The sequence below is a fragment of the Hypanus sabinus genome, chromosome 14 (assembly GCF_030144855.1).
Source record: "Hypanus sabinus isolate sHypSab1 chromosome 14, sHypSab1.hap1, whole genome shotgun sequence".
Lineage (NCBI taxonomy): Eukaryota > Metazoa > Chordata > Chondrichthyes > Myliobatiformes > Dasyatidae > Hypanus > Hypanus sabinus.
This window is the reverse complement of record NC_082719.1, coordinates 65,857,502-65,882,808: the sequence shown is the minus strand read 5'-3', so window position 1 is coordinate 65,882,808 and position 25,307 is coordinate 65,857,502. Positions and strand designations below refer to the sequence as shown.

Genomic DNA, 25,307 nt, shown 5'->3' with positions numbered 1-25,307 from the left:
CCTCCAACTCTACCAGTACACTCACCACTGAGTAAGAGAGCAGTGACATGCTAACTGCCAGGAACATTGGCATATGACCAGAGACTTGAATTAGGTCACTGACTCTTTAGAGAGAGGTAAATGCATTTCAATCTTTGACTTACTTTACTACATTTTAACCTACTATTTTATGGTATTTTTAATCAAACCTTAATTAATTTCTTCATTGAACAAAAATATGAATCAAGAGCAGGAGAAGGCCGCTCAGTCCCTCAAGTCTATTGCACTATTTAATAGAATCAGCGCTTAGATAATTGCAAGTTCAAGAAAAAAAATGATTGTGTACTGCAAGCAACTTGCCATATTCAGCCTGTTCTACACCATTAACAGGTCAAACAAATGGCAGTGGATTTTATTTTGGACAAATGTGTTATCATCACTTTGAACATAAAAAAAAGGTAGGGCAGAATCTTAGAGGAAGTACAGCAGGAATTATGCTTTAACCAACAAGGAGAGTGTGCACAAGTAGAGCTTTCCAGTAATTCTGGAAATTAAAAACTTTTCCAAATGATTTGATTGGTTTGTGAGATGCCAAGGGAAACCAAAAAGGTGAATGGAGAAAACTACTTCTGTTCATTTGAAAGCCAGAGGATGCCGTCAATAAATTATAGCCAAATTGTTAGCAAGTAATGTCAGGAAAGAATTCTAATACATGCTTTGGTGTCTCTTTGTATCTGGTAATTGATTCCAGGTTAATTGTTCATTTTAAGTTTGAAATTAATAGTTTTTTTGGTTAACCAATGCATTAAGGAATCTGGAACAAAGTGATTATATGGTATTATGTCAGAAGACCCATTCCTGCTCCTGTATCTCAACAAGGTTTGAAAACTGATGCTGACATGGAAATAAGGTAGTAAAAGAAAAGGAAGTCCATGATTTCGATACTCTTCCCAGTTTCTGCTGAATGGAAAAAATAAAATTCTCTCAACTGAATATCCTGGATTTCATGGAGAAGTTCAAGGTGTAACATTCTAAATTTACAGATGGTCTATTCAACCGCTTTCAAAAACAAGTAGTGATTTATTAAAAATGTAAAATTATTTTAAAATTTAAATGTTAGATCACTTAACAATTAAATGATGGTTTAACTGAACCCAAGTAACTGATAAATTTACACTTCCCCATTGAAGTTAAACCTCTCTGTTCAAATTCCTGGGGACTTTGCAACCACTGGGAGACTGTAGCAAACATCCACCCGACACTGGATTCACCATTGGCTCCAAGTCAGGTAATCCTCTGTGGAGTAGCTGCCAAACTTATTTCATCCTTTGCACAGGAGTCCTAAACTTCCTAACACCTATGGAATCAAATGTTGGAATCAAATTTCTTGCCGTTTCCGGGCAGTATTGACCAGTTTTAATACAAAACAAACTACAAATGCTAGGAATCAGATGAAAAAAAAAACAGCTGGAAATAGGTTGCACATCAGACAGTATATAAGGAGCAAATAAACTGTATTATCACTTTAGATCAATGACTTTTCATCAGAATGAGGAAAAGTTCAAAATCTATCATGTTTTAACGTAGAGGAGGAGGAGGAATGGAGATCACAAAGGTCATGTCAAGGATACACTGCAAGATTCAATTGGTAGTGATGGCAGCTGAGAGAAATTGGTTAACACTGGAGATGTAAGTAAAAAGGAATGAGAACACAGCAGAGAGAATTATGTGATACTGTACAAAACATTACAGTTGTTAGAAAAACAAGCTAACGCTAACATCATACATTAAGAAAAGAGCCCTTGATACGCAACATAAAATTTAATGTTTTCAGATAGAATTTCCTTCTAATTTGGATTATAACTGGCCATTTCTGATAACAGGTCATCATTATCTCTGCAGATACTGTCTGTCTTGCTGAAATTTCCAACATTCCCTTTTACTCTAGAGTTACATCAATTGCAATGATTTCTATTTCATAGTTGCAATATTGCTTTTATCCCTCTCCTTTGTTCTCATTCACTTCCTTTGATTGTCATTTCCTCCTGACAGTTCAACAGAAATTAATGTTCTGTCATGACCTTTCCTCATTCAGCACCTACACCACCTTGTGTGGTCCAGTTTCTCTTTATCACTGACCTGCCTTTTGTTCTACCTTCCTTTCCTCCTCTGCTGTGAGTTACATTATGTTTGATATCAAAATTTATCTCATTCTGATGAAAATTTCTCATAAGAAAAAATTCTCACTCTATTCCTTCTACCTTCCTCTTCTGCTTAAGCCCCAGCACCTTTACTGGGACATAGGCTACTGACAGTAGCTCAACAGAGTCTTCTGTCCTGGGCCAGTCTTTCACATTGTTTCCATATATACCCTTCTTCTTGGCGTATCCTTCCTTTCCCAGGGATGAGATCTTTAGAGCTTCTGTTGGCATTTCTGCAGCACTGGGTTTTTACACGATGGGGCAGCTAGCCCCATCCTCAACTCTCCTCCTTTCGCATCTGGGCTTACACCATCCATGGTAGAGTTATCCCTTTTACTTTTACCTAATATTTCCAGTATTTTATGTTTTTATTCCTAGACAATTTTATTACTGTTTTTATAATTAATACTAGACTTAAAGAAGCCAATGGATATTAAGGCAGTGTGTATGAATGTCATAGGATTTATTTTTATAATTAACTTTGGCATAGATCATTGGTTATTTTGTACATTGGTAACTGACAAGTACATTTAGACACTAAATTGGCAAAGCTAATGAATGTGGAAGACTCAAAGGCTAAAAAAGAATGCCGCAAGATGATTTGAATATATTTAAGAATTAAGTTGAAAGATGATAAATAAAATTAACCACAGAGGAAAATTTGAGAGTTAATGCAATAATACTAGGTAGCAAAAAGAAAATAAAGAATTGAATGAAATTTGCAAAATCTCACACGTCAAAAATAAGGTTTGCTAGTTTACTTTATCACTGGATTAATTAACAAACCGGACGCATCTATTGTCTGCTTAGACAGACAGAGCCACTAAATTAGATGTCTTAAGTATGAATAGCACAAGTACTTCCTTTCCATTCACATCAACTTGCAGCTTTCTGCAGTAGTTCTGTAGCAACTTAAATATTCAGACTGATATTCTTATAAATACCCGGTCTTATGCTTCTACCGGAGCAATTGTATGTTATCAAAGTCTTTGTGGACTACAACCTGCCAAATATATTTGACTCTTTGCAGGGAAGGCTGCATGAGTGTACATGATGTGACAGAAACCTTAGCTTTTAAATACTGACTGATCTTAAAGAAGCTACTTCTAGATTAATAAATTCCTGATCAGCAATAAATGGCTCCATAAATGTAAGTAGAGAATAGATCTGCTAGTTGAGAGGTGTTGCAACAATAATCTCTCACACAACATCAGCAAGACCAAAGAATTGGTTGTGGACTTCAGGAAGGGAAAGTCACAAGAAAATGCATCGATCCTTATTGATGGATCAGTGGTGGAAAGGGTGAGCAGCTTTAAGTTCCTATGTGTCAACAATTTCAAGAATTTCTTTGGTATAAAACAATTTCTGCAATCACAAAGATAGAATTCTAGTGTCACCACTTGTAAATGACCCATGAACCCATGAATACTAACTTATTATTCCTTATTTTTGGCATTGTTTATTTTGTAATTTATAGTAATTTTGTGTCCCTGAATTGTACTGGTGCTGCAGAGCCACAATTTTCACATCAGTGATAATAAAACGTTGACCATTAATGTCAAAACATGTAAATTTGCAAAGAGATATCAATTCAAGAAAGTCCTTGACATGTAAAAACCATTTTGAAGAGGTTTGTAAACTAAATTGTAGATATATTCAACATCCCTTTATTATATTTGTGGAAAAATTCATGGAGGTACTAAACATCTCCAGAGTAGCCTTCAGTGGTATCAATTTACTGAGAACAATCTCTGCCAATCACACAGTTTCTTTCAGCTAGAAACTTACTGTATATACAATTTGGAAGTTAATTTAAGTATTAAACTTAATAAGTTAATGATAAATATTTTGAGATTCTTTGTAGCAAAATATCTATACATATTCAAATATTTACAGCCCAGTCAAAATCCTTATACCTAATGGTAAAGTACATGTCCAGATAAAGACAGTTTAATTAACATGTCTGGAGTAAATATAATCTTGGAATATTCAAAGAAATTATTTTAAATTATCAAACACCTGACTGACTACCTTTTGATTAATTTGAACTGTGTAATAATTCCCTCAGTAATTAAACCATTAAATCCACCATTCACAATCCAGCAGGTATTGAAAAACCAACTTATTAAATCCTTCAGATACATTCTTCTCTTATCCTTGATAAACATTTTCTTTTGGCTAGTCATACGCTGCATGGCCAAAATGTGGGATATCATAATGTGCGGAGACCCTACACTTTCTCTTGAATATTCCAAGGTTATAGTATTTACTCCACACATTTGTTATTATAAGTATCTTTATCTGAACACGTAATTTACCATAAGGCATATATTTCCTCATTAGCTCTTTGAAATCAATCCAGGAAAATTCAGTGACATATTTAGATCCAGTGTGTAGACTTCCATGCCTTCTGGAAGATTCTAGGAAAAATTCACAGCAACAGCATAGCATAAAGGTCACAGATTCCTTTATACACTGTAATCTTAATTCCCTTCAATTTTATATTAATTTAAAAGATGTTTGCTTCAAAATTGGTAAACGTATTTGACACTTTAGAGCACCCAAAGAGCTTAGCAGTAAAGCACTAGACTCAAATTTAATTAGTTGTTAATTAGCATGTGTTTCTATATAAATTTTAATCCAGAAGGCAAATCACTAGTGTCCAAATTCTTCTATTCAGTCTTGCCAAGCATTGGTTATTGAAAATACACATTCTATTTTAAAGAAAATTAATTGCAACACCATGAGGGGTTCTATAAAATCATTCTTCCATACTGTGTAATCAATTTTAAAGTTACTGTCTCTTAGATTTATCACCGGCATGTTCTGTGTGAATATTTTTCAACAGAATTCTGTTAACCATTTGAAAGAAAAGGAAACATTTGGCTCACGGTTCCCAAGCTTGGTTTCCAATTAATCATATTTTCATTAGCCCTGCAAATGTTTTCTTCAAATATTTATCCAAATCAGTTCTGTAAATTAAAAATTAATGCACTTACACATTCTTTTCAGAGAGTGCATCCCATATCATAACATCACTAAACTGAATAAAACATTTTCTTAATTCCATCTGGCAATATCACTGTAGTTAATCTAAATCTATGCCTTCCACTTGCTGGTCTGGTGGTAGTAGAAAGTTTGTCCCTTTGGATATTTTCAAAACATGAACATTTTCTGTTAGATCTGCCATTAATTTTTGCTGCTGCAAAGAGAACAATCCCAACTCTTATCACTCCATGGACATGCCTGTGACTATTCTAACAGTCTAATCTCAAAGGTCTTAATAAATAAGCCTCAACAGTTCATCTCAAGCCAAATCAATGATTTATAGAGATAAAACATATTTTAACCTACTCTTATTAAATCCTACTATTTATCAAGCCAAAAATTTGATGTGCCTTTCAAAGCAGTATTATGAATTTGTCTCAATACCTTTAAGGATTTATATATATCCTCTAACAACTCTATTCTGCACCACATGCAAAATTCAAAAGTAGGCCCTGTGCATTCTTCCATTATCATTAATAAACATCCTTTTAATACTTTAGTTTTAGTGGATATATATTAAGGATAATGAAAACATCTACATGTACAGTTTTTATTAACAGGACCTTTGTTGAAGTTATCCAAGTTGGTGTTGAAGTTGGATATGACGTTGGTGAGGTCTATTTGGAGTACTGAGTGCAGTTTTGATCACCTACTTATAGGAAAGACACAAAGAAAGGTGAAAGAGTGCAGAGAAAATTTACAAGACTGTTACTGGGCTGGAGAACCTGAGTTAGAAGGAAAGATTAAATAGGTTAGGACTGTATTCTTTGGAATGTAGAAGTTTGAAAGGAGATTTGATAGAAGTATACAAAATTATGAGGGATATAGATAGGGTAAGAGCAAGCAGGCTTTTTTTTAACTGAGGTTGGGTGGGACTGCAACCAGAGGTCAAGGCTTAAGGGTGAAAGGTGAAAAGTTTAAGGGGAACATGAGAGGAAACTTCTTCACTCAGGGAGTCATGAAAGTATGGAATGAGCTGTCAACACAACTGCTCCATGCAAGCTCAATTTCAGCATTTACGAGTTGTTTGGATAGGTACATGGATTGTAGGGATACAGAGGGCTATAGTCCCAGTGCATGTCATTGCAAGTAGGCAACTTAAATGGTTTCAGCGTAGATTAGATGGGCCAAAGGGCTCATTTCTGTACTGTACTTCTACATGACTCTATGATTGTGTGGCTCTTTTTCAAACATTTGAAATTTTAGCATGCTGAAACTAAATCAGCTGAAGGTGGATAGATATACTAAGCAGATATGTAACACATCAGTCAATGGCATTTACTTGTGAAATGTAAAAGAAACAAGATATTTCTTTGGTGCAATTTTTACTTTTGGCTTTGCCACAGGCAGTGGCGGAAATCAAGTCTTTATGTATACTTTAAGCAGAGGTTGATAGATTCTTGATGGTCAGGGCATGAAGGGATATGAGGAGAGGGCAGGAGATTGGGGCTGAGGGGAAAATTGGATCAGCCATGATGGATTGGTGGAGCAGACTTGATGGGCCAAATGGCCTAATTCTGCTCCTATAACTTATGGTCTTGTTAGGTATTTTGCAGTTGATAATTATTAATTTCTTGATTTGAACCAGTTAAGCTTGGGATGACAAGCCATCGAACATTTTCATTTAGTATGTACAAATGCTCCATTTATTCTTATGAATCATCATTATTTAGATTGAACTCTCCAATTGATAGCACTGTGGGAGGACATTCTTCAGAGGTGTCCAGAAGTACAAAAAGGTGCTTTCTCAAATGCAAATAGAAAATGGTAACAGATGTTGGCAATTCTCTTACCTTATTAAACCATAACTCTTTTTAAAATATAATTCCCACTCTCCTCCAAATATTGGAATAAGCAGAAAACGCTTTTCTTGGATCTTCACTTTCTCAGCCAGTTTCTGCTATCAATTGTTTGAATACTTCAAGTGAGCAAACGTGTTATGCTTATTTTACCACGAGAGGTAGAGAGAACTTTCAAGTTTCCCTTTCCTGTGTCAGTTGTCATAGAATACTACAGCACAGAAACAGGACCTTTGGTCCATCTAGTCCATTCAGAACTATTATTCTGCCTTGTCTCCTCAGCCTGGACCTGGACCATAGTCCTCCATATACTCTCCTCCATATACTTATCCAAATTGCTTTTAATGTTGAAATCGAACCCACATTCATTACTTCCGCTGGCGTCTCATTCCACACTGTCACCACCTTCTGAGTGAAGGAGATCCTCCTCATGTTCCTCTTAAATATTTCATCTTTCACCCTTAACCCATGACCTCTAGTTCCAGTCTCACCCAACTTCAGTGGAAAAAGCTTGTTTGCATTTACATTTTCTATACAGGGTCACTCCTATTTGTCCAAGTTTGTGAGTTTGCAAGGTCCCTTCATTTACTGTGGATGTGTCTAAGGCACCAGCCAAGTAACAAGGCTGTGTGAAGAACTCAGCAGGCCAAGCAGCATCCATGAGAAAAGAGTAGCCAACGTTTTGGGATGAAAGGTCTCGGCCCGAAACGTTGGCTACTCCTTTCACACGGATGCTGCCTGGCCTGCTAAGTTCTTCCAGCGTTGTGTACGTATTCTTTGATCCACAGCATCTGCAGTTGTATTTTTGTGTTTTGAAGTAACAAGGCTGGAAAGTTCAGTGGATATCACTCACTGACAGCACTGTCAAGTTTCTTTGGAAAAAAGTTGTTGACTCTGCTCCTCTGATATCAAGGCTTTATAGTTTCTTATCTCCACTCACACATTGACCTAAAGAGAAGATTAATTGTTTTCTTCTACAATTGCTGGTAATCAGAGAGGCACATTTGATCTAATCAAACTCATATTTCATTCACTAAAATCCAATTCTGTGTGGAGGTCTAAGGGCTGGAACTTTGAAACTATCAGCATTATTATTTCACAAACAAGAGAAAATCTTCAGGTTCTAGAAATCCGAGCAACCGAGGCACAAAAGGCTGGAGGAACTCAGCAGATCAGGCAGCATCTATGGAAGAAGGTTTGGGCCAAAACCCTTCGGCAGGACTGGAGAAAAGAAAAGCTGAGGGGTAGATTTAAAAGGTGGGGGGAGGGGAGAGAGAAACAGCAGGTGATAGGTGAAGCCTGGAGGGTGAAGGATGGAGTGAAGAGCTGGAGAGTTGATTGGTGGAAGACACAGCACGCCATGGAAGAAAGAAAAAGGAGGATGGAGCACCAGAGGGAGGCAACAGGCAGACAAGGAGATGAGGTGAGAGAGGGAAAAGGGGGTGGGAAATGGAGAAGGGGCAGGGATGAGGGAGGTTGTTGGGGGGCATTACCAGAAGTTTGAGCAATCAATGACTTTGGCTACTCAGAGGGTCCAAGTCAAGCAGCTTGAAAACAAATCTGGAAACCGTGTGGTATAAGCTGGTGACAAAGTCCATGTTCCCAGAAAGGGTACATGGCTGTAGTAGCGGGTCTGGGTAAGCACACAGTCAAAGAGTTGGAGAACAGCAGCAATCACAGTGGGGGAAGCAGTGAGAGAGTGTTTTACTGAACTCCCATCGAAGGGCAGGCATCCTTATTTCCTACCTTAACTACAGCAAAGACATAACATGTTAGCAATGGTGGATGATGAAATTATCAATTATTTGACCATATGAGGATCCAGCATTTCTGTATCTCAATTTGATTGACAAGAAAATGTGTGACAATTGAGTAGACATTTGTAACAAAATCAAATCATCCTTGGCTATATGAGAATCCAGCATTTCTGTACCTCAATCTGATTGATAAGGAAATGTATGACAATTAAGTAGACATTTGTTAACAAAATCAAATCATATTACCAAGGTTATCATATTATCTAGTATTTCTGAGCATCCTAAACTCCTATTGATTGATAGAATATTGTTAGAAAACAAACATGAATGGCAAAATGGTTATTGATACCCAGGTTTATCTGTCCAGCTGGTATTAGGATGTTAGTGTTGTGGAAATTCAGTCATGAAGCATTCAACTCTATCTGTGTCTTTAACAACACCTTATTTTGCCCATGGCTTAACTGATGCTTTTGAGCACCATTTATTTCTTTTTTATCAGTAGAACATTATTATGACTTCTATACTTAATATGTATTCACTTTAGGTAGGGTGTCTATCCTACTACAAACTCATTTGTAATCCCCTGGGTCGCCTCAGGCTCGCTCAGCTCATTCTCGTCTTGGGGGAGCAGCCTTCGGCCCCGCCAAACTGGGTAATCAGCTGGTGTGGATGCTGTGTGATGTCCCCGCCTCGCCCACAAACAGACAATACACCATAAGCGATTAAATGAGTACAATTTATAAAGGTTACTATAACTAAGTGATTAATAACGATACAGTATATATGAAGAGAAAAAATAAAGAAAAGGCGCCAAACTTATCAAAGTCCAAACCACTTCGTGCACAACCGTTGGAGCTCAATTACTAAAGTCTTCTAGCCACCATTCAATCCCCTCCGAACTCCTCAACTCGCAGCTCAGGACCCTCTGAGTGGTCAACCAAGCACATCTAGCTTCATCCCCCCTCCTCGGAGTACCTCCTGGCCTCGGACCCCTGCTTGGGGTCCGTTCCTCGCCCAGCTTACAGCATTGTGTCCTCTCTCTCAACCCCCTCGCGCCGATCTGCCCAAAAGCCCATCAACAAAAGCTTACAGACTCAGAAGAAAGAACAACATTAATCCCCATTTGGTTTACAAAGGAATACAATTCTCGTTATCAGTAAATTTTAACCCAAACAAGCTTCCAGCACTCTCTCGCAACAGGTAGGGTGTCTATCCTACTACAAACTCATTAATAAAAAAACAATATTTAAAAGAAAAATCTATTAGTGGAAGTATTACTCTGTTGCATTGCCTGTGACAGATTTAGACCAACTTGACAAAATGAAACTGTGCTTAATTATTTGTTCAAGTTGCCATTTACTGAATGCTACTTCCAATGAGGATTCAAATACATGGAGTAAATTTGAAAGGTATCTGTAAGGCAACTGATTGGGTAGCCAAAGTTGGAATTTTGAAAAACTTGAAAGGTTTGAATCACCATTTATTGTTCTCTTTCCAAACATCACTAATCACAAACAGAATTCTCATTAGGACCCTGTTCCAAATATTTCATTAAGCTGGTTCTGGCAAATGTTTAACCACACACTTCTACAAAGGAGAATCCTGGGTATCATTCTCATTAAATAATTTTCATATTTCAGAGTTGAAGCACTCAAATTGACTTGTAAACTGTACAAGAATTAATTTACCACTGAAAGTTATCATTTATTTCTCACTGTAACCATTTTAATTTTAATTGCCTAAGGTGGAGCGTAAACAAAACGCATAGAACATAAATACAACTTGCATCCCACAAATAGTATTAATTCTAACTTATTCACTATTTTATTGCTTATGATTAATCAGGTCAACCCACATCCAGGATACAAATTATATCCCACGATTCATCATTATGGGTCACCAACTAGTATGTCCTGACTGCAAAGAAATATTTAGTGTTAAATTCAGTTGTACTACAGAAGGTTGTTTGATTACTTCAACCATGTGTAATCACCATGACTTCTGTTCTAAGCACACTTCCTGAAGAAATGCCTTGGATACTTTCAAATTAAAGGTTAATTTAAGGTTCAAAAGGTTTAAAGGTTCAAAAGGTTCAAAGGTTCAAAGGTTATTATCATTATTGAAAAATAACTAACTGTAACATTTTGACAGAACTTTGCTCATTTAAAAATAATGAAATCATGATCCTGTACGATATTGGAACAAGAAGGCACAGAAATTCTGTTTTATTCTTAAGAAGCAAGTTGTTTACCAAATTTATCTAGTTGTATGAACCAGATTAATCTTCAAAGAAAAGTGTTCATTAAAAATCTTGGGATCAATCCTAATACAGTTAAGATCACAAAAGTAATCTGCAGAGCAATCCGGTTGAATCAAAATCAGATTTAATATCACCATGACATTTGTTGTCTTTGCAGTAGCAGTACAATGCAATACAATTTTTTTTTAAACTGAGTTACAGAAAGTATATACAGTATATTAAATAGTTACAGTAAATTAATGCAAAAACAGAAATAAAGAAGTAATAGTGAGGTACTGTTTATGGGTTCAATGTCCAGTCAAAAATCAGTTGGCACAGGGGAAGAAGTTGTTCCTGAGTGTGTCATTCGAGCTTCTGTACTGCCTTCTTGATTGTAGCAATGAGAACAAGGCATAACCTGAGATATGGGGGTTCTTATTGATGGATGCCACCTTTTTGAGGCATCACCCCTTGAAGATGACAGGCTAGAGCCAAACATCAATGACTCTCATTTTATTTTTTGGGATGCAGAGTTAGTGTGAGGGGAGAGGGTTTCATCACATTCCAGATATGAACTGTGGTTGACAAAATTCCTAGAATTTATTACTATCCCTAAAAGCTTTTGACTTCGGGACTTCTCCAGCTGGAAGGATTGCTTCAAAGGATATTAGGAAGAAAGTTCCATGATTTGGACCCAGCATTGATGAAGGAGTCGTGGTGTATTTCCAAGTTGGGATCTTCATAATTTGAGTGGAACATGCAAGTAGTCTTCTTTCCATGTTTTTACTGTGTTTATCTTCAGAATTAGATGTTGAGAGTCTGGGAGGTGCACAATAGAATGCCATTATCCTTATTGATTTAACCTGATACATGTCAAGCTTCTTCAAAATTCCAAGAACAGCATGCATCCAGGTGATTCCTGACTTGTGTCTTGTGTCTTGGTGAAAAGACTCAGAGATGAATTATTCTGTCTTCTGTTCTTCTATGCACAGTATTTATGCAGCTACTTCAGTCGAGTTTAGGTGAGAGACGAAATTCAGTATATTATTTTAGGAAGACATATTGAATACCAAGGTTCTTCACAAGCAGTGGGTCTTTGGTCCAGCTGTGCGGCTTGGCGCTTCGCTCTTTCTAGGAAGACATGCACCTTTGGGAAGTGGCCCCACAGACAACTCAGTTCCTCACTGATATTGCTGACTGTAGTGGGTTGGAGACTGAAACACTGGGACAGCAGGTGGTGTGTGCCTTGGACTCAAGTGATCTCCCTCCCCCCCCCCTCCCTTTGGTGAGTTAGAGCCTGGCAGTATTCGAGACAGGAGGCTTGGAGAAGCGACGCAAAAGACTTTAACATCAGAACAGTGAGTTCCTGGTCTCTGACCTCGTTGTTGCAGGGGTGATCTCTCTCACTTTCCCTCGCTGGTGAGAGAGAGCCTCTCTGAGATCCTGAAGTGTTGGCTTATGGAATGTAGTTTTTGATAGACTCTAGATCAAGAACTCTTGAGAGTGGTGGGGGGGGGGACTTTTGCTATTGCCTGCAGGATAGGGGGTGTTGGTGCTTCTGTTGGTGTGTAGGGGAAGGGCTGATGCCTCTGCTGCTGTTTTTTGCATGGGAGGAGGAGGGTGGGCTTTGGGGTTCTATGTTTTTATACTTTCTTTGGGGTTTCTTCTTTCACAGGTGTCTACAAAGAGTAAGAATTTCAGTTGTATTCTGTATACATTCTCTGATACTAAATTGACCCATTTGAACCACTTGTGTTTTCAACATCTTTAATGACCACACAGGCCATCAATGTTAGCATGCATTCTACCAGTTCACCAGGAAGTAATTTTCAAAACAATATGATAGATACTAAACTGGGGAATTTAGAAAAGTTCTATATTGACCTGCTAGTTATGATATGATATTGTGCAAAGAGATATTATGAATACAACGATTCCAGAATGAGGCTCAATCATGACATCCTGTGTCTACTTGCCCAGGTATACAGTCAATATGATGGAATTTCATCTGCATGGATCAGGTGAAAACAAATTACAAATTTGTCATTTCTGCCTTCCCAAATGTTTGAGAAACTCTGCCTTCTGTGGAGGGTGTGGATTACAGGAGGAATGGAGACAGGCTAACTTTTGACATTGACATCAATGGATCTGGGGTTGAGAGGGTGAACAGCTTTAAGTTCCTCAGCATAAACATCACCAAGGATCTCACGTGGTCTGTACATACCGGCTGTGTGGTAAAAAAGGCACAACAGTGCCTCTTTCATCTCAGACAGTTGAAGAAGTTTGGTGTGGGCCCCCAAATTCTATGAACTTTCTACAGGGGCACAATTGAGAGCATTCTGACTGGCTGCATCACTGCCTGGTGAGGGAACTGCACTTCCCTCAATCGCAGGACTCTGCAGAGAGTGGTGCAGTCAGCCCAGCGCATCTGTAGATGTGAACTTCCCACTATTTAGGACATTTAGAAAGACATGTAGGACATGTAAAAAGGGCCCGAAGGATCATTGGAGACCTGAGTCACCCCAACCACAAACTGTTTCAGCTGATACCATCCGGGAAACGGTACCGCAGCATAAAAGCCAGGACCAACAGGCTCCGGGACAGCTTCTTCTACCAGGCCATCAGACTGATTAATTCATGCTGCCACAACTGTATTTCTATGTTATCTCCACAATCCTGTTGTACATAATATTTATTATAAATTGCTATAATTGCACATAGCATATTTAAATGGAGACATAACGTAAAGATTTTTATTCCTCATGTATATGAAGGACGTAAGAAATAAAGTCAATTCATTTCAGGTTGTCCAGATCGCCATTCTATAGGAAACTGGAATTCAGTCATCTCATCGTGCCCTCATTGTGACCAAACATCTCAGCTTCTGGTCAATAAGTTATGGCTCCTCTACAGGTACTTAGTTCATGCTAAAATATTTTACAGTTTTGCAGGTTTTGGGGTCACCTGCCTGACAACATTGATGGGGACACATATACACTCTTGTGCAAATCAGTGCACTTCCTCTCATTGCTCCACAATAAATATCTAGAGGCTCATCCTCAATCTGATTCAAATCATAGGTCAAATGTAAAGTTGAATAATAAGTGGTGATATTATCAACATTAGTCTTAATAAAAAATATAGCTTGTATTTGTATAGTGAATTCAATTATAGAGCATTACAAAGTACTTAATAGTCAGTTAGGTGCTTTAGAAGAGTAATTATGACAGCCAAATTGCATACAACATATTCTCACAGCTAACAGTGGGATAATTTATCAGATAACAAATTCAGATTGTTCTTAATTAAGGCAGTAATATTAATAGTACATTGGGTATTTATGCAAGTCTTCCTGGAATTCTTGAACAGTGCAAGACTCTTTCAGTACTGGATTTGCAGTTATGTTTTATTCTTTTGCATTTATTGCCCATTGCTAATTGAGCAGGTCGTAGTTGGCTATCTCCAGAATCAGAATCAGGTTTATTATCAGCAGCATGTGTCATGAAATTTGTTAACTTAGTAACTGCAGTTCAATGCAATACATAATATAGAAGAAAAAATAAAATAAAATAATAATAATAAATAAATTACAGTGTGTGTATTTTGAGTAGATGAAAAATCATGCAAAAACAGAAATAAAATATAGTAAGAAAGTGAGGTAGTGTTCATGGGTTCAATGTCCATTTAGGTATCGGATGGCAGAGGAGAAGAAGCTGTTCCTGAATCAGTGAGTGTGTGCCTTCAGACATCTGTACCTCCTACCTGATGGTAACAGTGAGGAAAGGGCATAGTCGGCTCCATCTTGGGCACTAGCCTACAAAGTACCCAGGTCATCTTCAAGGAGTGCTGTCTCAGAAAGGCAGCATCCATTATTAAGGACCTCCAGCACCCAGGACATGCCCTTTTCTCACTGTTACCATCAGGTAGGAGATACAGAAGCCTGAAGGCACACACTCAGTGATTCAGGAACAGCTTCTTCCCCTCTGTCATCTGATATCTAAATGGACATTGAACCCATGAACACTACCTCACTTTCTTACTATATTTTATTTCTGTTTTTGCATGATTTTTCATTTACTCAAAATACACACACTGTAATTTACTTATTATTATTATTTACAGCCCTCTGCAGCTTCTTCTGGTCCTGTGCAGTAGCCCACCACCCCATACCAGACAATGATGCAGCCCGTCAGAATACTCTCCATGGTACATCTATAGAAGTTTTTGTGTGCACTTGTTGACATACTAAATCTCTTCAAACTCCTAATGTAGTATAGTCGCTGTCTTGCCTTCTTTATAGATGCATCAATATGTTGGGACCAGGAGAAGTCCTCAGAGATCTTGACACCCAGGAACTTGAAACTGCTCACTCTCTCCACTTCTGATCCCTCTATGAGGATTGGTATGTGTTCCTTCATCTTACCCTTCCTGAAGGCCACGATCAGCTCTTGTGTCTTACTGGCGTTGAGTGCCAGGTTGTTGTTGCTGCAGCACCACTGTACCAGGTGGCATATCTCACTCCTGTACTCCCTCTCGTCACCACCTGAGATTCTACCATCTGATTCTGATTCTGATATTTAGTATGTTATCACTTTAGGTAGGGTGTCTATCCTACTACAAACTCATTAAAAAAAACAATATTTCAAAGGAAAATCCATTACTCTGATGTATTGCCTGTCTAGAACAACTTCACTTATAAAGTGGGAGTAATCTGAATAGGTAAGAAGATTCAATATATTTATACAATACTTATGAAGAAATGGCAGTGGATACTCAATAAAAATATATAAATAAAAAGACTTTCAGGCTGAAGTGAAGGCTCTGTCTTTGTAAAGTAGGTGGGAGAAAGAAAAGAAATTGGATGCTGGGGGGTTGGGAAAAAAGTGTGTGAGGGGACCTTAGTAAATCAGCAGGTAAGAGAAAGGGGCTGAGGCGGAGCAGGTTAGCCAAAATCAGAGAATTCAACAATCAGGTTGTCATTAACTGCCTAGGCAGAATATAGACGCTGGTCACCTTCCAGTTAGATTCCTTCCCCTCCCCCCACCTTTTTATTCTGCCTCCTCCCCCTCCCCCCACCTTTTTATTCTCCCTCCTCCCCCCCCCCCCTTTCATTTGAGTCCTTTAGAAGGGTCTTGGCACGAAACATTGACAGTTTATTCACTTCCATAGATGCTGCCTGACCTGCTGTGTTTATGATTAGCTGTTCTTCTAGTCTGTTTTTGGCCTCATCTTGGCAGTGGCCAAGCAGGTTGGTGTGGGAAATAGGAAGAGGAACTGTAGTTACTTGCAGCTATGGCTATTGCGAACAGAGCTCAGGTGCTCTGAAAAGTCATCTTTCAGTCTATACATGGCCACATCGGGAGGAGCTAAAGCAAGGCTGGAGGTTTCAACTGGAAGCGCTCTTTAGTCCCTGGATGGAGGTGGGGAGGAAGTGTAGGGACAGATGTTGTACCTCTTAAAGTTGCAATGCAAGGTGCCTGGGAGAGGGTGTGGGTATAGAGAGATGCATGAACCAGGGAGTCATGTCCTTCAGGAAAACAGAAAGGGGCAGAGAAGAGTAGAAGTGACTGATGGAGAGATCACATTGGAGCTGGTGGAAATGTTGACGAATATTGTACTGGATTGTGAAGGCTACTGGACTGGAAAATAAGGACCGAGGGAATTCTGTACCTGTTCTGCCTGGGGGAGTTGGGGTAAGTGCAGAAGTGTAGAAAATTGAGGAAATATGGAAGGGGTTCTTCAACCAATGTTGGAAATAGGCTATATTTCCTCAAAAAGTATATGTCAGGTGTCATTCTCATCTCCAGAAACAATTTGGCAGAGACTTACTTTTTCATGACTCCCCCTTTGTTTATAAGACAAAATTTAAACCTTGGTAGGCAAGCAGCAAATAGTACTTCCTAAAATGTGTCACAGTAACAGCACTATCTTTGTGGACCACACACAAAATGCTGGTGGAACATAGCAGGCCAGGCAGCATCTATGGGAAGAAGTACGGTCGATGAAACCCAGCCCGAAACGTCCTATTCTCCCTATAGATGCTGCCTGGCATGCTGTATTCCACCAGCATTTTGTGTGTGTTGCTTGAATTTGCAGCATCTGCAGATTTCCTTGTGTTTGCAATCTTTGTGGGCAAGGTATAACTCTGGAGTAGGAGACAATATTTTTTTTAATCTGAGTTGGACAAACTAGTAGTGATGTAAGAAGACACACACACACACACACACACACACACACACACACACACACCTCTAAAGGAACTCAGGCAGCATCTATGGAAGATCCTTCATTGTTGTGTCTGTAATATGAGAAAAATAGGATTAAAGTGACTTTGACCGTGGAATGATTGTTGGTATCAGACAGGGTGGTTTGAGTATCTCTGAAATTCGTGATCTCTGAAATTTCATACACAGCAGTCTCAAAAGTTTACAGGGAATGGTGCAAAAAAAAGCAAAGAAACATCCAGTGAGCAACAGTTTTGTGGGCAAAACTGCCTTGTGAATGAGAGAGGTCAGCCAAGAATGGGCAGACTGGTTCAAGCTGACAGAAAGATGAGAGTAACTCAAATAACCACACAACAGTGGTATGCAGAAGAGCATCTCTGAATGCACAGCACATCAAAACTTTAAGTGGATGAGCTACAGCAGCAGACAACCACAATGGGTTCTACTCCCATATTGGGTACACTCCTGTACCTAATAAAGTGGCCACTAGTGTATATCATCCATAACGTAAATGAATATCAGCGAAGGTGGTGACAGTACATTGTCGTCAATGTTAAGAGGATTCCAATACATCACTGAAGACATTATTGGAGATTTAAAAAAATATCTGCCAGAGGCTCACTTTAATTTGTTGTTGGTGTTGCTGTCACCAACATTGTGACAAATGATGAGATCATTGCCAATATACACAATAATGAGAACTCCAACAGAAAGCCAACAATATTAATACTTGTCTGCTTTGTAAGTGCTTAAAACTGTGCAGGTCCTGCAGGAAGGGAATTGCATTGACCTCATTAAAACTTCTCAATACTTTCAAACTTTATAATCATGATACAACTTTAAAAAAAGCTAAGCAAAACATATATTCAAGAGTAAACTAAGAAAATTGCATTAATTTTGAGGGCATTAAAGGATCATTTTTGATCTTGTATTTTTTTTTGGTCTCTGGTTACTAAAATAATCTCTTCTGTAGTGAGAACTTCGATTTGATGGCACTAGTTGGATATTTATTCCAGACTAAATTTCAATTAGTTTATATATATGTTGGCACTTGGAATATGTAAATTGTTTAATGACATTTTAACATTGATACAATATTAACGTAATATTTAGAAGAAAGATAATTCAGAGAATAAAAGATTAAAATGAATTCCTTTTTATTAAATGGTGAGGGCAATAGCTGAATAAATGATGCTGTATACAGGCTAGGAAGACTTCAGCCTCATTCCTTTGTGATGAATTAGTTGTTTTCCAACCACATAACAATGAGGGTGTTATAATGCACCTGGCATCACAAGGGAAAGACAGGTAAAAATAACCAGGAATACCATTGCAAAAGCTGCATCAGCTTCAGCAAGATGCTTTATCTTGGATATAAGATTACGTAAAATATCAAGCCATTTACAGGTTTATTTTATGTATGCTATATGCCAACGGCTTATTATTCTTAGCTACCTCAGTATTGTTTCAGTCTGTTCAAATGAATTGTTAGATTATGCAGGAAATATCTTACGATCATTAAATAATTATTAATCGTGCTCACAGTGGAACCTGCATTAAATTCCAATAAGTTTTAGTTCATCCTTCCATAAGCAAAAGGCTGAACCCAATATACCTACAATCTCTCTGCCTATCTTGTCTAGGCCTAAATGTCAAGATTTTCCACACTTTAATCACGATTTACAGCCTTCTTTATATGAAAGATTTTTACTTCTTTCTGTCATAAATGAACTTTTTAAAGTTACATATCTGTCCCCTTACTCAAGACTCTTCAATTAATATAAAGTTTACTTTGCTGTGTACTCATTCATCTTCTCAATGAGGATGGAAAAGAACTGAAGTAATAAAGTCGTTGAGTACACAAGTGACTGCATACTTATCATGATAGGCGAGTCTGAATTCTCCCAGTGAGTCAACATCAGTCGCGTTGATTACATTACATTTAACCTGGATGTTAGAAGAAATGGGACTCAAGTTCAGATGGGAGAAATAAGTGCTGGAGAATGCTGATGATCAAGTTTAAGTCATCAAATGCAAGTTTAATTGTCATTCAACTACATATGAGTACCCATAAATACAGCCAAATGAAACACTGTTACTCTGGGGCCAAGGTCAAAAGAGAGTATCAACAGTCACACACAGCACAAAGCACATATTGCACATGTAAGATAGCAAACAAACACAAACTATCAGTAAAATACAGTCACTCAAAAAAAAATACTCCAAGAGTATATTGAATGTTGCAGTTGTCTGCAGCTGAGCACAATATTGCTTCTCTTCTGCCAAGCAAACTTTGGGGGATAGCATCGGCCCCCAATTACCTTGTAATTGATAAAGAGGAAATAATTCAAGATGGCCACATCAGGAGTCTTGGCATTTATATGAGAAGCCCTTGAACTCTCAGATTCTTATGTTGGATGTTTGGTGTTAGAAAACAGCTTTGCTGAAATTAAAGATTAATGGGAAGATAACCTGCTGGAATGAAGGCCCACAAAACCATAAAAACAAAACAGCACTGATTTCAAGCCTTCCAATATCACTGATAGATAAAGAGGCCTAGATAAGTATGACATTTTGGCAGACTACTTGTCATCACACAAAATAAAAGAAATTTCATTATTTGAGGAAATAAAAGAGGTTGCAAAATTACTTTAATTCTTTGGCTTCAACTGCAACTTCAGAACTGGAAGATTAAGGTCAAATGAGACTTGCAGCAATAATGAAGAATTTGTATTGACAGTGCAATCCTAGAACCTTCCTAATTTATGTTCTGTGGAACATTCATGTGCATTTAGAAGTAAATTCAATCTAGTATGGAAGTTCTAACATTTTTATGTACATTAGCCATTTTTTTAGAAATGACTTGCAAAGATGGTCAAGAATTTCAGCAAGTACCTACAGATAAACAGCAGTAGCAGGTGAAGGACATCCAGTTCTAAGCCTGAATCATGCGACTGTGTTTGGCGTGAAAGCTGAGTTTCATGTGAAATATTACTATCAGTGTAATGTGGATCACCAGTCATAAGTTAGGAGTTAAGAGAAGGCAAGTTCTTCAAATGGACCTAAAAAGCCTTAGAGTAGAAAACTAGGGCAAAGTTGGCAAATCAGAGAAATATCCCCTCATGATAACAGAAAGTCATAATAGAAAGAAAGGTCTGTCCAATACAGCTTGAATAGCTAATGAACAGAGAAGTTTTTAAAACATATATGCAATCAGTGACAATAATGGAAAATATGGCAATTTTTTAATTAAACTTAATGAACAACATAACACTTTGCACATCAATGTTAACTGCTTCATTATGGGTAAATCAAGAAATTCACCAAACATGTTACATCTCAGAATTTATTTTGCTGAGACACTTAGAGGACATGACAGATGGAATGTGTAGATCCTCATGATGAAACTGTGAAGCTTCCACCAAAGTAGATGACTACGTGAACAGCAGGCCTATGAGGGTATGATTGAATTGCTTAAGAATTAAAGGTCAATCAGAAAACCAAGCTTAAATAAGCTTCTGAGTATTTTACAAATGTTTCTAGATTCATATTATTAAGGGGCATGAATCCCACAGTGACATTAAATCATTTTGCCAAACCAATTTTTTGTAAGCCTAGATCAGTACTGCATGTGCTCAAGGCTCAAAGACGAAAGAGTTAAACAAAGTACGTAAGTATGTAAAAACAGCTCAGTTTCTGGTTAGTACACATTGTTCTCCAGCTTTAGAGGAACTATAAAGGTAACTCTCCATTAATCATTGGACAATGAACAAGATCCTTTTCCTATGTGACAGGATCTATATCCTGAACTGGCAGGGCACTGGGCCTTCAGCAAGTTGAATATTTCAGAAGGACAATGAAACATGGATAAATAAAATCAATACAATTTATCAATCAATATAATGGTTTGTGCTCATCCACAGACCCAAATAAGCACCTTCATCCAGCACAAAGGCACATTTATTCTTCTTGAATTTAGTGTTAACCTAACAAAGACTCTTGAATACCTATTAATGTATTTGGAGATTTTCTTCCTCTGTGATAGTTGCAATCAAAACCTCATTTTGACTGCCTTAAGCATACAGTGAGTGGTCTTGTACTGTGAAGCCATCACTGAAAATATTCTTCATGTTATCTATCAAGTGAAATTCAACATTGTCTCTGCAACTAAGATGGCATTTTGATAACAACATTTACCAAGGAGAAACATAACAATATAAGAACAGAAGAAAGAGGAGCAGGAGTAGGCCATCTGGCCCATCAAGCCTGCTCTGCCATTCTATGAGATCATGACTGATCTGGCCATGGGCTCATCTCCACCTACCTACCTTTTCCCCATAACCCATAATCCTCCACTATGCAAAAATCTATCCAACCTTGTCTTAAATATACTTACTAAGGTAGCCTGTACTGCTTCATTGGGAAAGAATTCCACAGATTCACCACTCTCTGGGAATCGCAGTTCCTCCTTATCACTGTCCTAAATCTACTCCCCCAAATCTTGAGGCTCTGTCCCCTAGTTCTAGTCTCACCTACCAGTGCAAACAACTTTCCTGCCTCTGCCTTATTTATCCTTTTCATAATTTGATGTGTTTCTATAAGATCTCCTCTAAATACCTTTAGAGACACTCAAATTGCTTCATAATCTTTATACCAATTTCCAGAAGAGTACAAGTTCCTTTTTTATGTCCACAAATAATGAAGTAGAAGAGTGAAATCGTTTTAAAAGCTGAAAAACCCAACAAGGAAATTACTGAATCTCTGTTTCTCTTTGATGGGAAATGGATAGTTGCCGTTTCAGGTCAAGACCGTTCATCAAATCCAGAAAAGTTGACTGTGCTTTTTCCTCCACAGATGTTGTCTGATTTGTTGAGTTCTTTCAAAAATTAGATTTTTGGTCCAGCATTATGTCAGATTTCTTTTGGATCCTGCAGCAGTACTGACACCCTGTACCAACTGCTCAATAAAGATGAACCATAATGGTGATGAAGGAACAGCAGAAAATGAACAACTTTAAAATTGTCTGTAAAATTCTTTTCTCTGTAAAACACCCAGCAATGAATTCCACCTGGTGACACCACTGATGACCTTGTGATGCTTCTAAATATACTTAGATCAATTATAAGCAACATTATTGATTGCAGCCTTAAATATTCCACTGGCTTCCCATTACATCCACTAACAAAAGTGAGAGGAAATGGTTCAGTGGAAAAGGCATTAGGAATTACATATGAACTAAGAAGGTTTCACTGCTTTTTGTTCAGCAGACCATTCATATTGTTCACAGACCATGAATCCCTATTGGACATGCTTGGATCTGCTATTTACACAATGACCATCAGAATGATGCAGCAATTGCAATTCTCCTGTCCTGCTATTACTATGGCATTAAATAATAATCGAGCAAGTATGGATGCTTTATCGAGATGGCTGACAGACCATAGGGAATGCAGCATTCACCCTATAGACAGTGGAGGATAATATTCATTTAATAGCTGTGAAGACAGCAAAATTCATACAAAAAGACCCAGTACTATAGCAAATACAGTGAATGAGTGTCGTTATTGATTGAGGCAAACCATGTGGGATCACACACTACCACTGTATGAATTATTGAAGAACTTAAAAATACTTACACAATAAATGTAACTCTCAGGGAGATGTGAATAGACAATGATTCATAATTCCATTTGTTTCAATTTGTACAGGTATGAAACAATAGTGTGATGAATAGTCACTTCCTGGGCCAATAGGCCTCATGTTTTCTCAAGCATAGCGGTTGCCAATTGTGAGATCAAACAGTGTAAACTAGACTTTCAACTTTATTTATTTAGCTTCCAGTTGTAAACAGGAACCAGTTTTCAGTTGTTAAAATGTAAATGGAAAGCAGTAACCAGCTTGAAGTTTAAAAACAACACAACTTTGCAAACAAGCTCAGTCAATGGAGCCGACAGCTAGCCCTCAGCACCTGCCTCAAGTAGTGGGTTATTTAATGTGGTTTATTTGAAAACAGAAAAAGTTGGCTAAGTTGCTTAATTCAAGGAAGTTTGCGGGCCAGATGGAAACAAACACTTAGCATATTAATTACTGATCTAATAACAAGCTGGGAGTGTTATGCACTTAAGGAAGTTAGCTTTACAGCATTAATTGAGGGTAGCTGGAGCCAGTGTCTCCAAAAAGCTTTTAGACCATTTGTGTTAAAAGCTTATCTGAGGAAATATCATATACGTGTGAAGTCACCAAAGTGGCAAGGAAACTATATAAATGAGAGAGCAGCTCAGTGTTATTAGGAATGAGGTAAGGAACATCAAGAAGCATGAAAGAAATACAAGTTGGACTAGGATCCATTCTTTCAGCTTTGATCTCTGCAACAGACATTATGTTTGTCTGCATCATTGGTATGTCTTCTTAGTTTATAGGAATTCCACCTGTGTTTTGGAAATCGTTTGTCTTTTAGTACGGGTTTATGATTTGGAAATGTTTTACAAAATAGAAATCCTCTGAGTTATAAAGTGTTTTAAGAATGTTATTTGGATTTAAACATGTATCACTGAAAATAAATGAACTGTTTCAACTACTTTGTTAGCCGGAAGTATCCTCCCCTTGGTAGGGAGGGGGGGATCCACTATTCAAATAGTGTGTATTGGCAGCTAATGTTTATTCGCTATGCAGAATAACCAGGGAAGTTAACTAGTCTGTAAAGATTGAAAAGTTACAGTAAAACCTCCTAGTAATGAGGGTACTCGTAGCTATTGATATTGGATGGGGCTTAATGTCTTCATTTGAGTTTAGAGCGTCACGGTCAGCAAATTCAATACCATCACAATGGGATCAAATATTGCTAGACTGTTTGAAAAACAAGTTTGGATGAAACCATAAAACCTTTTCATCATAGGTATACAAGATATTAAGAGGAATAGATCGAGTGGACAGCCAGTGTCTCTTCCCCAGGGCACCACTGCTCAATACAAGAGGACATAGCTTTAAGGTAAGGGGTGGGAAGTTCAAGGGGGATATTAGAGGAAGCTTTTTTACTCAGAGAGTGGTTGGTGTGTGGAATGCACTGCCTGAGTCTGTGGTGAAGGCAGATACACTCGTGAAATTTAAGAGAATACTAGACAGGTATATTTAAGGTGAGAGGTTATATGGGAGGCAGGGTTTCAGGGTTGGCACAACATTGTGGGCCGAAAGGCCTGTACTGTGCTGTACTGTTCTATGTTCTATAGATGTAACCCTTCTGGTTACTATTAAATAGGGAGCATTTGGACACTGTTAACAATAAAGAAATACAACATAGCTATGCTTGATGTCCAATCTCGGTAATGGCCTGGAGGAGCTACCCAGCGAGCACATGGTCTGCCTTGTCTGTAGACTACATCAACAAAGAGCACACATCAAATGCAGGTGCGGTTGGCAAAGATGTTCCTGCATATCAGTGTAGAATAATATGAGAAAGGTGTGGACAACATCCTGAGGTTATTGCAAAGCCATTCAAAATTGATTAAGGTAAATCATATGGGATCATGAGCTACCACTGTATGAACATTGAAGACCTCAAATATATTATCAGAATACATGGAATTCTCAAGTTGACTTTAATAGGCAATGATCCATAATTTCAGTCGTTTCAGTTTGTTCAAGAATAAAACAAAATGGGATCAAACATTGCTTCACACTGCTCTTAACATCCAGCTGTTATCAGTACCTTCCATGAAAGAGGCATAAAAAAGTAAGTCATGCAATTTAGACCAGATATTAATGTGAAGCATTGACTTGAAGATCTTCTGAACCATAGACACACTTCATAATATAACGCACTTCATACTGCATAGAAATCTCAGGGTATAATTGAACCTGGAAAGGAAGGTGGAAGAAAAACAGATGAAGTAAAGTGAACATCACAACCCATAAAGGGGGAAGGTTCAGATTACAGGATGACTAACATGTGTTTAAACCACTTGCAGGCCACCGTTGAGAAAATGGATTTTCGGAGCAATTGTGGAGCTTCATTATTCCAAGAATTGTAACACCATAACATATAGGAGCAGGAGTAAGCCATT

The 25,307-nt window shown here is 38.0% G+C and overlaps 1 protein-coding gene across 1 annotated transcript in view; it reads right to left on the bottom strand.

Moving 5' to 3' along the window:
- Positions 1–25,307, bottom strand: part of LOC132404486 (cAMP-specific 3',5'-cyclic phosphodiesterase 4D) — a 416,161-nt gene that overhangs the window by 125,636 nt on the left and 265,218 nt on the right. The window lies entirely within an intron of this gene.